The sequence below is a fragment of the Pteropus alecto genome, unplaced genomic scaffold (assembly GCF_000325575.1).
Source record: "Pteropus alecto unplaced genomic scaffold, ASM32557v1 scaffold25, whole genome shotgun sequence".
Lineage (NCBI taxonomy): Eukaryota > Metazoa > Chordata > Mammalia > Chiroptera > Pteropodidae > Pteropus > Pteropus alecto.
Window position 1 is genome coordinate 35781626 of NW_006441955.1, and position 16535 is coordinate 35798160.

Genomic DNA, 16535 nt, shown 5'->3' on the forward strand with positions numbered 1-16535 from the left:
AAAGAATTATATACTACGTCGTTCACTAAAGTTAACAGCTGTCAGAAAGAAGAAGGGAAGAAAGAGCACTGGCTTCAACAGAAATAAAAAAAACAGAACAGGAATTACAGTGAAAGGGAAAAAAACAGGAAATAAGGGCAACACTGCTGACAAGTTTCCTTCCTTTAGATGTCTAAATGACAAATTTATCTGAGTTAAATTACTTTCTGTAGGCATACAACAGAGTTCCATCACTCTCTGATCCTTCCTACTCTGCTAAATTTCAGAAAAGCAAAACGTGTATATGATATACTATTGCCACTGCTACATCCATCATCTACTATGTTTTACTATGCACCAGGCACTGTGACAAAATTTATTTTCATTATCTTATTTCATCCTCACAATAGCCCTGATATAGATTTTACTGAAGTTTATTTATAGAAGTTAAAAAATTTGTCCAGTATCCATTAGCAAATAAATGATGGAGCCAGGATATTAAACATTTGTACCTAAATCAAAAATGTCCTGACGAGTGAAAATCACTGGTCAGGAGGAGAGCTAAAACTGTAGGAGGGAAGAACAGTCAAGATGATGTAGAAGCTGTGCACTCCTCCTCTTGCGACCACATCAAAATTATAACAAAACAACAGGGCAACCAGCACATGGAGTCACCTGAGGTCTGGCTGAACGGAAGCCCTACAACTAGAAACAAAAATAACAGGTCACCTCAAACCATAGGAGGGGTGAAGATGTGAAACAGCCTTGTCCCACAATCGCATGTGGCAATCGAGAGGGTTATCTTGGCTGCAGAATCCCCTTCCCTACCTAAGGAGTGAGGGGTCCTGGTCCTATACTGGGCTCCCCAGCCCAGGGTTCCAGCACCAGGAAGAGAGCTCCCCACAAACTCTGGCTGTGAAAACCAATAGAGGTTGCGGCTGAGTGAGACGGAGGGCTGCAGTAGCCACAGACGTTCCTCTTAAAAGGCCCACGCCCAGCCTTACTTGCTGACCGACAGGCTCTCTGAGTGCCAGCGCTGGGCAACTGCCCAAGGGGTGCCAGGGACATACAGGGAGGCACTGAGTTGTTGGGCTTCAGGGCGAGGGCTTGAGGAGAGGCTGGCTCCCAGACAGAGGTGCAGGCAGAAGCCTCTGTTCCTCTGTTGAGCCCTCTCCCCTCCTAGCCTGCAGATAACACAGGTCACTCAACTCAGAGGATTCCCTGAGACTCTGCTTCTCCCAACTTGTAGGCCCACCCAAGCCACTTTCAGTGGTTTATTCCATATAAATGGGCTGTCTTGGCTCCCGCTGCAGACTTTCCTAAAATCTCTCAAAGGCTCACAAAACCCAAAACAGCAGTATCTGGCCTCAGCATGCTGTAGCCTCTGGTGAGCAGCCTCAAGCCTTGCACTAGCAGTGGCAGCCGGCCTCGGTTTCTGGCTTAGCCCCTTGAAGCACCTATAAGCCCAGCATGGGTGGCAACCATCTGTGGATTGCTTAGGGGCCCCAGAGGTGCACAGGCTGTGGCTGAACGTGGCCTGCAACTGGACCCCTCCCAGGTATGTGCCAAGGGGCCCTATGGCACGCCTACTGCATAAAGCCACTCTAAGACCAGGAGACTTAGAAGCCCTTCCTAATACATAGAAACAAACAGGGTGGCAGCCAAAATGGGGAGACAAAGAAGCATGTCCCACATCAAAGAACAGAACAAACATCCAGAAAAAGAACTCACTAAAATGGAGACAAGCAATCTACCAGATGCAGAGTTCAAAACTCTGGTGATAAGGATGTTCAAGGAACTTAGGAGAGGAGTAAATTAACTCAGTGAGAACTTAAAGAGGCAAAAAACAAAAATGGAAATGGAAACATAATAGGAAACTAGTCAGAAATAAAGAATACAATATCTGAGATGAAGGGTATATTAGAGGAAATCAACAGAGTGGACGAGGTGGAGGATCAAATCACGGATATAGAGAATGGGGTAGTGGAGGACACCCAATCAGAACGGCAACAAGAAAAAAGAATCCAAAAAAATGAAGGTAGTTTAAGGGGCCTCTGGGACAACATCAAGCATAACAACATTCGCATCACAGGGGTACCAGAAGGAGGAGAGAGCAAGAATTGAAAACATATTTCAAGAAAATGATGAAAAACTTCCCTAATCTGATGAGGGAAACAGACATACAACCCCAGGAAGTTCAGAGAGTCCAAAACAAGATGAACCCAAACAGGCCCACAACAAGACACATCATAATTAAATGCCAAAGAGAAAAGCTTAAAAGTAGCAAGAGAAAAGCAGTTAGTTTATTTACAAGGGCACTCCCATAAGACTGTCAGCTGATTTCTCAAGAGAAACTTTGCAGGCCAGAGGGATTGGAACAGAAATATTCAAAATAATAAAAAGAAAAGACTTACATCCAAGATTCCTCTACCCAGCAAAGCTATCATCTAAAACTAAGGACAGATAAAGACGTTCCATTATGTATCAAAAATATGAATAAAGAACGGCAATAACATATCTATCAATAAGTACTTCAAATAAAAAAGAATTAAAATGTTCTAACCAAAAGATAGGGTGGCTGAATGGATAAGAAAACGAGACCCTTACATATGTTGCCTATAAGAGACTTACTTCAGATTAAAATACACACGCAGATGGAAAGATATGTCATGATGGACCCAGAGTAGTGTGCTGAGTGGAGTAAGTCAGACAGAGAAAGACAAATGCTATGATTTCACCTACATGTGGAATTTAATGAACAAAATAAACAAACAAAAACTCATATATATACAGAGAACATTCTGAGGGTTACCAGATAGGAGGAGGATTGGGGGATGGTGAAAAGGGGAAAGATTAAGAAGTACAAACTGGTAGTTAAAAATAGTCATGGAGATAGAAAGTATAACATAAGGAATATAGCCAATAATATTTTAATAACTATGTATGGTGTCAGAGGGGCACTAGATTTATTGGAGTGTTCACTCTGTAAGTTATATGGATGTCTAAACACTATGAAATTAATATACCTGAAATTAATATAATATTGTATTCCAACTATAACTGAAAAATAAAAAATGTTATTTAAAAAAACTGTAGGACATTAAAGTAAAAACACAGCAAGCAAATTAGGATATGTTAGGAGCCTGAGAATTTGATTTGACAGATCGACAAGGCATGCCTAAAACCAATCTGATCGCCTATTTAAGAAATTCAATTAACTAAAATATTGAGATGGAAATTATGTTTGAAAATAGAATTGTCAACATATCACATGAAAATTCCTACTTCCTTTGAAAATAGGCACTATTAGAAAAAAAATGAAAATAGGCACTATTATAAACTACTTAATCTTTTCTTTTTAATCCATGTATAATACTAATATAAAAAAGTCTCAAGAATATCAACAAAAACTTCGTAACTTTTATATTAAATGTAAACAGATCTGTGTAACAGACCCAGAGAAACATTAGACATTTTCCTAACTCTATGTTTAAATGTAAAATACCAGTTTTGTTGCTAATTTTTTTACATTAATGCTCATTAATAGTATGAATTTATGGTTTAATAGTTACAAATCTGTATTTATATTCACTGTTAAAGAACATTAGTAAAGAGTACCACATGCATTGCTCTCTAGGTAAATTCCCTTAATTCTACTGGACTGCCACAGACAGCTCAGAAATACCTTAAACTACACACACACACACACACACACACACACACACACACACACACTTTTCTAACCTATTCGAAACATAAGTATTGTTGATATTTACAGGCTATCTGATTGAAACAGTTCATATGAATGAGGTACTACTCAGTTTCAGCATTTTAAATATTTGGGACATCCAAAACTATACTAGATAGAGTATGCAATTACATTGAGAAATTAGCATTCATTTAGTCTTTGAACTCTAAGAGCTATACAAGTTTAATTTTATTCAAACTTAAGGAAATATTTTAACTGACATACGTAGTATTGAAAGATTTTTCCTGTTAATACATTCAGTATATTCACTGCTATAGGTTACGCTGATTTCTTAAGAAATAGTGGCCCTTTAAACAACCTTAGTCAAATAACAAAAATTACCATGGGCTATGGATCTGAATTAAGTTTCGTTCATGCTAAAAAAATGACATTAATGCTATATACTTCAGTAAATATGATGCATTAAAAAATTATACAAACCTACAAATCTCTCCTGCTACTAGGCCAACCTAAACCATCCAAAAAATATAATCAGTATTTTTAGGCACATACAATGCATCAAACAACAACTTTATGAGATAGACAATATAATTCCTCATAATAACATATGAGAAAATTGTCTTATAGGATGCTTTGGTAATCTACTTAGCTATTTTGGTCATTCAAAGCTAAATAAAAAATTGAAACCAATCCTGCTATTAAGACAGATTTTTTATATATTACCTTCAATTTCATTTGCACTTTTCTGCATTTTTTTTAGTCTTCCTTTAATATCATCATCATCACCACAAAATCATAGCTGCTATTTATATTAAGCACCAAAACTTATGCCAGGCACTATTCCAGGTACTTTATATTCCATTTCTCATGATCAACTTTGTACAGTAAATACAAAAATATAAATTTTTCTAATAAGGAAACATATCCAGGGAGGTTAAATGACAAAGAAAATGACAAAGCAAAATGCTTGTTCTTTCTACTACACTATGCCACCTTTTTTTTTCCAGCCATCAACTCTTATCAAAATTAAATTATTTGTAATACAGAATTTTACTAGATTCTCAACAAAAACTAAGGTTGTTTTCCTTCATAGAAAGGACAATTATTATTATGTGAAATATTTTCTTGTATTACCAAATTACTGATGTAATTTTCCACAAACACTTTTGTACTAAAACTGAGAAGAGAGAATGCTATCTAAAATACAATGAATAGGAGCACTAAGTAACTAAAATTTAATCATTTAAGCTGCACTAAAATTGCTACAGCTATGGTGTTCAAGTTCGGGGGTAAGGAGCTAAGCCTGTTCCCTGACCTCAACCTTCCATTGTTACAAACAAAAAATTGTTTTTTTAAAAAAAGGCATATCCGCACACACAATTTTTTCCTGGCAGCAGCAAGAGTACTAAAATACATGTTTCCTTATGTCTCAATCTAGTCTGAAAAAAGCACAAATTCAGATATATTCAGAAAATATATCACATATTACATGAATTTTTTATTTAGTAAGCACAATATAATATATCAAGCACTGGATCAAGGAATGTTAAGGATTTTCACACCATACACAATGGGAAATAAAAATGAATTACTACTGTTCTATAAAATCCTAAAATGGCATCAAGCATCTGCAACATAATTCTCCAAATGAGTAAAAAGTGCACAGATCATGGCAAAGGCCTAGAAATTCTATTTTAATGGTAATCATTTTAATTAAGTTAATTACATTGAAACTGGTAAAGGAAGAATGATGAAATTATGAGAAAAAATTTGTTAAACAAAACTGGACTGAAGGATGCATATGAAAAATCAGGAAGTCCTGGCAAATATAGTATGGGCAAAGTAGTAATTTTTTAAAAGGTCCTAAGTACCTCAACAAGGTAAAAGTATCGCATTCTATTAAGATGTGTAGGGCCTTCACGAGATATTTAAATTCTTTAAACCTTGGTTTCCTTGTCAGAAACTTGAATAACGGCTGGCATAAATGATATATATCTCCAATGCTTTCCTGTTCTAAAATTCCACAGTCAAAAGAAAATTGATAAACTTACATAAGCAGATTTTTTAAAAATAAAGTTTCAATGATAACAGAAAAAAAAAAAATCCCCAAAATGTTGTCCTAGAGACCTTAGGTCTTATTCCTTGAACTTCATATACTAGGCTACAGAAACAATCAAGAATTTCTGGGACAAGCCAACACAATGAGAGTATCTTACCAAGACTAAATTTACACAATAACTTTAGACTTCCAGAAGATGCCAAAGAAGCACTTAGGATTGCAAGAGTTTTGGTTTTTTTTTTTTTTTTAAATCTGATAATATTAAAGAAAACTTAAATATTATAAGCTTAACTACTACCCATGTCCACATCTCTCTACCACAGGTATTCTGTCAAAGTCAAAAAATCCCAGGCTTCATGCTCTTTGAATTAAACCTGGAACTCAGGCGATCTCTCTTCACAGTTTCTATTCTGAACTTTTAAACATGCTGCTCTGCCATATTTAAAAATCTCACTGGATCTTACATCTCCCCTAAGTACCCCAGGTCTCACAGAATCCTGCCACTCCCATAGCTAAGCAATGGGAAAGATGTTTAGCATTCACTCTTCCTTTCCTCACCTTCCGCTTCTTCACTGCAATCTGGCTTCTACCATACCATTTTACTAAAACCACACTTACCAACGCTGCTCATCAAGTCTCTCTTTGTTGCTAAATCCAAGAAACACTGTATCTTACTTGATCTCCCTCAACAGGTGACCCAGAACAATACTCTCCTTTTATTTGACTTTTCTGATTAGAAAATACATTTTAGTTAAGAATTGAAATATCACAGACAAAAATGGAAAGTGTAAACACACTGTAATCACTGTAATCCCGCTCTCAAAGACAGCCACTGTTAGCAGCATAGATTTCTTTTCCATACATACACTAACATGGGTATATGTGTATGTTTTTAATCTAACAAAAATGAGATCACATATACATACCTGAGTTTTTGTTTTGTTCTTTTTTTTTTTACTTAATATACCTTGATCTCATGTCCTTGTTAGTATTATGTGGTAGCCTGATAAAGGCCTCTTAAAGAGGTCCTCCTCATAACACCTGGAATTTGTGATTACTATCTTAAATGACAAAGGGGATTTGGCTGGTGTGTTTAAGTTAAGGCTCTTGTGATGAGGAGGTTATCCTGAATTATCTGGGTTGGGCCCAACTGAAGATGCCATGTAGTTGGCCTTGAAGATGGAGGAAGGGGGCCAAGGAATGCAAGGCAAAAAATACAAGGAATGCAACTCTTAACAGTTGGAAAAGGCAAAGAAACATTCTATGCTAGGAACCAGTCCTGCCAACACCTTGACTTTAGCCCAGTGAAAATATTTTGGATTTCTGGCCTCCATAACTATAAAAGATTAATTTTTTAAGCCACTAAATCTGTGCTAATTTGTTATAGCAACAGTAGGAAACTAATACACACACACACGCACACATCATATTCCATTGGCTGCACAGAATTCTATCAAGTGAATGCACCATATTTTATTTAGATGAACCTTTACTGAAGGATACTTGGGTTGTTTCTGATTTTTTACTATTATATACTAGGTGCCCATGAACTCCTCTAAACACATCCTTCCACAATTGCGTGTTTCTCTAGGAGTTATTCCATAAAGTGCAACTATTGCATCAAATAACATAAAATTTTAAGTTTTAACAGATATTTTTAAAAATTAACCTCCAAGAAAGCTGTACTTATTTTTTAACTCACATAAACATTCAAGCCCCTCCCTCCTTCAAACTTCTATTTTTCAGCTTCTGTTAAATCACTTTCCTGGTTTTCCTTCTGTAGTGGCTACTCACTCTGTTCCTCAACAGAATACTATTCATCAGCTCATTTCTTAAATATCAATGGCCCCCAAAGTTCCAATTCCATCTTGGGCTCTCACCTCACTACACATATTTCCAGAGTTATCTCATCTACTTTCCTTTACCCCAATTACTACATATGAACAAAACAGAATTATTACCCCCTTTACCTCCAAAATTTACTCCTCCACTGTGTTCTATTAATAACTGACACACCAATATCCAGCAGCCCATGGCAGCTACATGGGGATCAAGTGACTCCTCCCTTATCTTCACCCCACATACCATAGCTCTAGAATCCATAAGATTCTCTCCCTCCCTATCAATTCCTTAGAACAGGAATACATCAATTTTCGACTGCATTACTTTACTGTGTGTATTCCTCATTTCAGTTCTTATATCTATTGTATCAGAATAATCTTTCTGAAACACAATTTTGATTTGTCATTCAAGTAGACTTTTCATATATTGCTGGTTAGATTGTAAAATGGTTTAACTACCTGGAAAAATTGTTTTGCAATGTCTTCTAAATTTAAACATACATCTGCCCTAAGACCCAGTAATTCGCCTAGTTATTTATCCAAGTAAAATGAAAATGTATATCTATAAAAAGACGAGTAGCCAACTGTTCATAACAGCTTTATTCGTAGTAGACAAATGGGAGAATGGATAAACAAATTGTGTAATAGTTATGCAATGCATTACTACACATGAATTGAAAAAGAAACTGGTATGAGCAACAATGTGAATGAACTTCAAAAACATTGTATTGAACAAAAGAAGCTAACCAGAAAAGAATACACACTGTATTATTCTATTTATGTGAAGTACAAAAACAAGAAAAACTAATCTGTGGTAAAAGATATCAGAACAATAGGGATCGACTAAAGGAACCATGAGGGATTATTGGGAGAAAGTCACACAGCTGTATACAGGTATCAAAATTCATTCATTTGTATAGGTTCTGTGCATTTCACCATATGCAAATTTTACATTAAAAAACTTTAAGGCAAATATTAAGATTTAAACTTACTTCAGCATTTTTCCTTAGAACTTATAAAAAGCCTCAAGTTTTAAGACAAATGAATCACTGTTATCTTTAAAAAAAAAATTATCACCTCACTCAGAAACAAGAATATATCAACTGTCTTCCCCTGATTTGGAAATTTTGTGAGAGCAAGGATTCTGTCTATGTAGACTAGATCACCATTATCTTCCCAACACCCTTCATTATGCTCAACACATACAAGATGCTAAATATGTTATCTTTGGTGGTTTTTAATGACTTATGGACAATGTTTATAACTTCACTAAATTTCTAGATCATTTACTGACTCATTTTTCTGATCTTGCATGCTAAATGTAAATGTACCATCATGTTTCACAACCTTTTTATAAATCTGTCGATCTAGCAGTAGAAAAGAAGCTTCTCCACATTTTCAAAAAGGCAGCCAAGTTGAGTCTTTAACTTTATGCTCATCTCTGACATGTATTCCAAATAAACATTCAAAGGCATTACATTTTTCATGGGCTTATTCCCTAAAATTCATTCTCGATTTACTTCACAGTCTATCTTCTCACCATCAAATTTTGGCTCAATCTTCTAAACTATCCTGATTTCTGGTTTACCTGAAGATATTAATTTTTTTTCTTTCTTATGTCTTTCTCATTAAAATATCACATTATACAATGTTCATTAAAGCTACACTATCCAGTATCTGTTAACACTGTTCTAACAAACGTACTAGCATAATTTTTGAGGATAGATTCACTTCTGGCATAGCAAAAAAGCTGTACCAGGCCAAAGAAGATAGCACCTAATCATTGGAGCACAAACTCAAAAGACAATATCTCCATCTTCAAATCAGTGCTCACACTTTCCTATAAAAAAAAAAAAAGAGTAATAATCCATAATAAAGCCAGTTCTGTTCCTATCTCTCATCAAGTCCCTTCCTAGAACACAAGAGTTAGCAGTTCCTTAACAATAGAGCCCTAATCATGAACTCAAAAGACACTAAATAGCAAAACGAACAATGAAGACCCAGATAATAGCCAGTTTAACCAGCTTTAGGGAACACTTTCCAGAGAACTGTGAGGGTTGGATCAGTACAAAGAACAAGTAACAAGCACTGAACCCACAGAAGAATAAACTGCAAACATCACATCTGCAAACAGTTTTGAAGTACAGATGCTATAAATGGCAACAAATAAACACACCAGGCAACCTGCAATAATGATATGGGATGACCTTTTCTGAACAAACATATAGGACCCACAGTCAACAGGTTCTATCCACAAAACACAAATAATTAACCCCTATGTTTCCAATAAGGAAGAATTATTATACCATCAAGATAAATAGTAATAACTGCCAATGTCATCTTTGATAATCTTGAATTTTATATGCAAACATAAAAATAATTGTGAAGCAAAAAAGCTAGTGAGAATAGAGCAGTGATACATTTGTAAAACAATGTGATACATTTTATAAAACTTGTTAAAAATTAATTGGAAGAGAAACAGAGCTGACAGCTCTATTTTTTCAAATGACATTATAGAAAACAAGGAAAACCCACCTACCATCACAAATTTCATGTGAAAAAGGACGTTTTAACACAGAAAAAGATGTACATAGTTTAAAAGTAAATACATTAAATTTTATAAATTTAGCCTAAGAAAAAGCAAATTATGTTGAGAATATTTTCATTTCACCATGAGCTCTGTCTCAAGGAGCATTTGGAAAACAACTGACTTAGTGTTTTAGTGTTTTAAAGAATAACAAAGCTATTAGTGGAGCTTAACATAGAGCTTTTAACAGGTAATTCTAATTAATTTTTCAGTTTATGTGAACTATAAACTAAGATCTCTACAACTATACCTTTAGTAATAGTTTTCAACTTCTTCTGGTGTAGTATCTTTTTCAAAATAAAAAATATTGAGTATTACCTCCTCTCATGACCATAGTTGGATTTAAGTATGATTGACTGAAATAAAACCACATGACTTTTTAATAATTTTATGTTACAAATATGTAGGATCTATTACTTATTCATTCCATATTAAATATTTAATGCACATATGGATTTCCAGACCCCTTACAGAGATCCACACACAGCCTAATCAGTCTCTCCAATCACTCATCTCTTTACCATGAGTTTCCCACTATAGAAAGTATCAAATAGCTCAACAGGCTAGCTTTTTAAAAAAATCATTTCCAATCCTGAGATTATAAGATTCTGGGACAGTAAATACCTCTCAAAAGAACTTTGGGACTTCTAGAGAAATGACAGTTTGATCTAATATTTAGGTGCTCTCCATCCTGACATTCTATTTAGATGATAGTAAAGAAATTTAAAAGCTTTAACCCCACAGGGAGAAGACAACAGTGGAGGACAAATGGCAACGCATTTTGAATAATGGAAAGCAGATGATGGACTTCCAGGTTACGACAGCAGATTGACACACACACATCTAATTTTGCTCCCTCTCAAACTCTACTAAAACAAGGATAAAGAAAAAATTTGTGTTGTTGATTTGTTCTGTTTTTAGAACACAAACCATAAGGACAGAATAGGAAAAAGAAACAACAGCAATACAATTTTGGAAGCTGGAAGGTAGATGGATGAGTGGTAACTGCTTGGTCAAACACAGCCAAATGGTTAGTTACCATTGCCGACAACTAAGAACAAACCCAGTTTACACTACAGAGTCCTCAAAGGCTCAGGAACTGCCGGAACAAAGAGGGGGAGGGAAGACTAAATAAAGAAAGCATCAGGTGAAAGCCATCTGAACAGTTAGAAACCTAGACCCCATTCTTCTTCCAAGTTGCTGGGTGGCCCACCCTCAATGCGGTAGCTGACTAGAGATTTTTCTCTCTCAAGAGGGTGAACCATACATGGTGGAACACACATGGGTATCCTAAAAACAAGAGATAAATTATGTTATCTTATATACTAAATGTTCTATGGCTCATTACCTAGCCCCATCTTCCTGAGTTCCCAGATCACTGGCAACCAGAATTCTGCCCTCCAATCAGAAAACTGAAAGATATGCTCTGGGAAACCTGTCCAGGACAAAATGAAAGACAGAGACTCTGAAGATCACCTTAAACAGTCCACCTAAACCAATGGTTTCAATCTTAGCCACACACTGGACTCACTTGGGCAGCTTTTGATACTAATCTATGGAGATAGAATTCAAAATATAGTAGTTGCCTCTGGAAAGGGAGTGGAAAACATAGAAGAAAGGGATATTGAAGGAATTTTCTACAATTTTCACAATGTTTTATATCTTGTGTTAATTACAGATGTGTACACATGGCAAAACTATCAAACTAAATACACTTAAAATCTGTATTTTACTGTATGCAACTACATCTAAATTTTTTTAAATTATTGCTATCTGGGTCCTAACCCTAGAGATTCTAATGTATTTGGTCTACTAGCAGCGTGTGTGTGTGTGTGTGTGTGTGTGTGTGTGTGTGTGTGTGTATACACATATATATTTTTTAAAGCTCCCCATGTGAATCTAATGTGCAGCCAAAGTTGCAAACCAGTTTTAGACTCTAGATTATAGGATAAAACTGTAAATCAATAAGCCCTGAACTTTCAACCAGCTTTTAGTCACTCATTCCCAATCATGAGGAAACTATCGAGGATTACCAGATGTCTAGAGAGGGCCTCTACTGCTGAGATTATACCAACTAGGAAAAAAAAAAAAAGGAACTTGGAGGAAGGAAGTATGCAAGAAGAAAGCTTAAAGAAACTACTTTTAACATTCTCAGACAGATAAGAGAAGGAACAGCATTCATGAAACAAGAAAAGAGATAGTGGAATATGTAACTAAGTAGATGAGGGGATGCGTGAAGAAGGAAATATGGTCAGTAAGTGATGTGCCTAACAGAACCCCAGTAAGGCTCAGCATTTGAGTCCCCAGGAGTACGGTCAGTAGGGGAGAGGTATAGTGCTGAAGAGCAGGTTAGTGGTTTAAAGTCTATAGAAAGTCTGGTGAAGTCTGTGTATAGACCCTTCAGTTTAGTTTCAGTTTCCTGTCCCTACCATTCACATCCTCTCATAAATTTAGTTTTTTGAAAACGATGACTTGGAGAGACTCCAGATCCAAGAAGAGAAGAGTGGAGTGATGTTCAAAGCTGAAAGCCAAGACAGTAATCCACCCTATCCATTTTCTACAGTTTCAGTTACCTGCAATCAACTGCGGTCCAAAAATATTAAATGGAAAATTCCAGAAATAAACAATTCATAAGTTTTAAATAGCACACCATTCTAAGTAGTGTGCTGAAATCTTGCACGATCCCACTCTATCCACTCCATCATGCCCGGAAAATGAATCATCCCTTTGTCCAGCTCATCCATGCTGTATATGCTCCCCAACCATTAGTCACTAGCCACCTCAGTTATCAGACAGGCTTTTGCGGTATCACAATGTTTGTGTTCAAATAATTCTTATTTTATTTAATAATGGCCCCTAAGCACAAGAGTAGTGATGCTGGCAATTTAGATGCGCTGAAGAGAATCTATAAAGTGCTTCCTTTAAGTGAAAAGGTATGTATTATAGGAAAAAACAGAGCATATACTCTGTAGGATTCGGTACTATCTGTGGTTTCAGGCACTCACTGTGGGGTCTTGGAAAGTACTTCCTGCAGATAAGGGGGAACTACTGTCTGTATTGTGAATAGTAGCCCCCACAAACCACTTCCTTTGCCCAGCTCTCGGAACACTGGGAGCCAGGTATATTACCTCCCCCAGTTTGATTTCAATGCCCCCTTTGCATGCAGCCAAACCAATTTTCAACGTAGCATTTTTTTTTTCCTAGTGGAGGATCAATGTCTTTTCTTGTATATCTACTACTCCTCCTAAACTCTAAGCGCCTTAAGGGCAGGGGCAGCTTCCTTAATCTTTAATTGATCCTAGACACTGGAGATACCATAAAAAAATAAATTAAAAAAAAAAAAGAAAGGCCCTCGGAAAACTAGAAGATACAAGGTATATTTAGATTAGGTCCTGCATGAAGATTAAAGACTTAGAATTTAAGACCTAAATAAATGGAGGACTATACCAAGTTACCATGTTCACAAATTGGAAAACTCAATATTGTTAAGATGTCAATTCTTTCCAAATTGATATACAGATTCAACTTCATTTTCCAAAATTTGTAGAAATAAACAAGCAGATGCTGAAATTTACATGGAAATGCTAAGTGCCAAAAACTGCCCAATGTTAAAGAACAAAGTGGAGGCCTTATACTCCCATATATCAAGGCTTATTTTAACATTACATTAATTAACACAGTGACATTCGTGCAAGAATAATAGACCAATGAAACATAAGTGTCCAGAAACAGATCCACACTCATACAGTCACCTGATTTATGAAAACGTAGAGAGGCAAGGAAGGTATTTTCAATAAATAGTGCTGGGTCAAATAAATATTCATGTAGTAAAAAGCATATCGTGACCCCTGCAAAGCCATCTGAAATTTACTGTTAATTGTATACCTTAAATGTGAAAAGTAAAACAAAATCAAACTTCTGTAAAGTAACACAGAAAAATATTTTCATATTCTTCGGCTAGCCATAGATCTCTTAAACAGGGCACAAAAAGTAGTCATCATAAAGGAAAAGATTAAGTATATTTCATTAAAATTAAGACTTTCCAGTCGTCAAAAAAGGCCATTAATGTAATAACTATGTACAGTGCCAGGTGGGTACTAGATTAATTGAAGGGATCACTCTGTAAATCATATAAATGTCTCACCACTATGCTGTTCAACTGAAACTAATATAAAATAATACTGAATGTCAACTGTAATTAAAAATAAAATAAATAAAAATAAAAATTTTAGAAGGCCATTAAAAGAGTAAAGGCAAGATACAGAGTGGAAAAGATAAACCACACACACACACACACACACACACACACACACACACACACACACACGTGTGTGTGTGTCTCCCAGAAAGGACTTTTATCCAGAACAAAGAATTACAAGTCAATAAATAAATAAAACTTAATAGGCACTTCACAAAAAAGAACAAACGGCCAATAAAAGATACTCAACCATAATCATTAGGAAAATGCAAACTAAAACCACAATGATATATTACTGCACCTCTACCAGAAGAGCAAAAGTTTTAAAAATTGACAAGGATCAAGCATGTGAAGTAACTGGAATATCATTCCTGAAAAAAAACAACTACTGTGGAAAATGTTCAACAGTACCTAATACTAAAGTTTCATCATTCACATACCTTTTCATAAACCAACAATTCCACCCCTAGGTATAAACTCCAACCTAATAATGTTCTGTTTCTTGATCTGTGATGGTACACTTAGTAAAATTTCTTTACCTGCACACTTAGTAGGGTGCACTTTTTCTGTATATCATACTTCAATAAGTTTTCTAAGATTTCTTTGACATAAAGTTCTCATAAACCTTAAGACTAGTATTTTAGAATAGAAAAGGAGCTTCTGGTAAACTGCAGAAAGTTTACAAATAAAATTTAAAAATAAAAATAGCACTAACATGTATCAGCCCAGAAAAAAAGGTAAAAACTACCAACAAATAATTTTTCTTCATCTTCATGAAGCACTGGATTTCTTTCTTTCAGCAAAGAACTTATTATCCCCCAAAAAGTTATCTTTGCAAGAAAACGCCGCTTTTAGAAATCACCTCTAACAGCAATGGATGGGAGCAAAGAGAAGGAATCATTCCAAAAGTTTTGTTTAACTCTTCAGTGAAAGGATGTAAAGTGAGTTGATGTAAGGCCCCCAAATGACAGACAGACACATAGACACGAAGAAATCACAGCAACTCTAAAGCGAACACCAACACCACAATCCTACCTACCGGAAATTCTGCGGTTAATTTGAGGCTTGCCCCGCTAGTCATAAGGTGATTCAGTGATGGCTACAACCGCTCCCCAACTGCATCCTTGGGAGTCATCTAGCACACCTGGCTTGCCCATCACTTGCCTAGAGACGCGGCCTTTCGCAGAATCCCGGGGGCCAAATAAAGACGCTAACTTTGCAAGGAGCGCGAAGGGTCTCACCTGGTCAGGTTACCTAGAGGGAATGGACTTCTTGCCTTGAGGGCAGGGGTAAAGGGTCAGAATTCCCCACAGAATTTACGGGGAGGCGTCCCCAAAGCCGGCCCGTCCCTCCTCCTCCTTGGTACTCCACTGGAAGACTCGCTGCAGAGTTTCTTCCCTAGCGCGCAAGGGAGGAGGATCCCGGGCCGCTGCGACCACAGGGAACTTAGGCCCCGGCGGGGCCGGACGCACCCTCCCCGCTCGCGCTGCAAGTTTGGTGGCGGCCCCCACTCGCCGCGCCCCGGGCCCGCGGCCCGCCCGGCCTGGCGCGGCGCCTCTCACAGGAAACGTTGGGTGGACTCCGCGGTAAACATTAACTTGCCATCCAGCCGGCAGCCGCGCCGCCGCGTCTCAGCGCCTAGGCTCCGCTCCGGGCTCCGCGGGCCGCCCTGCCCGTCCCCTCTCGAGCGCGTCGCTCACTCAGGAGCTCCGGGCAGCCGCCGCCCTTATGTAGACCTGAGATTGGCATGCAGGGTAGATGTTTATCCCTCTCTTGCCCAGTAATTTTTGGACCGCCAGTCCCTCCGCGGTCCGGCCCGGCCGCGTCAGGAAAGCCCAAAGCGCAGGCGCGGCGGGGCCTTAAAGAGCCCCGGCCGCCTCCACCGCAAAATGGGTTCGAGCAGGTTAGGGGCCGGGCTGGCCGGCCAAGGAGAAGCCGAAACGATTGGACGGTGGGGAACGGGGCGGGGAAATCCCGCTCCTCCGCCTCTTTCAAAGCCCCTGTCCTCGGCCCTACAAATTGCTGACTTCCTCAGTCTCTTGAACCGCCCCTTTCTTGTAAGGGTTGCACACTGCACAACCATCGGGAGCCCCGAGCGACCCCACGCTTAGAGCTGAGGGCCTCGCGCTGTCGCACCGCCCACGCGCTTGTCTCTCAGGCCG

The 16535-nt window shown here is 37.6% G+C and overlaps 1 protein-coding gene across 3 annotated transcripts in view; it reads right to left on the reverse strand.

Annotated features, from left to right (window-relative positions):
- Positions 1-16095, reverse strand: part of EVI5 (ecotropic viral integration site 5) — a 186353-nt gene extending 170258 nt beyond the window's left edge. For all 3 annotated transcript variants that reach the window (XM_015595263.2, XM_015595262.2, XM_006919412.3), the window contains exon 1: positions 15937-16095. The gene's annotated coding sequence lies outside the window, so the exon portion shown is untranslated. The remainder of the gene's footprint in view (positions 1-15936) is intronic.
- Between the last annotated feature and the right edge of the window lie 440 nt (positions 16096-16535).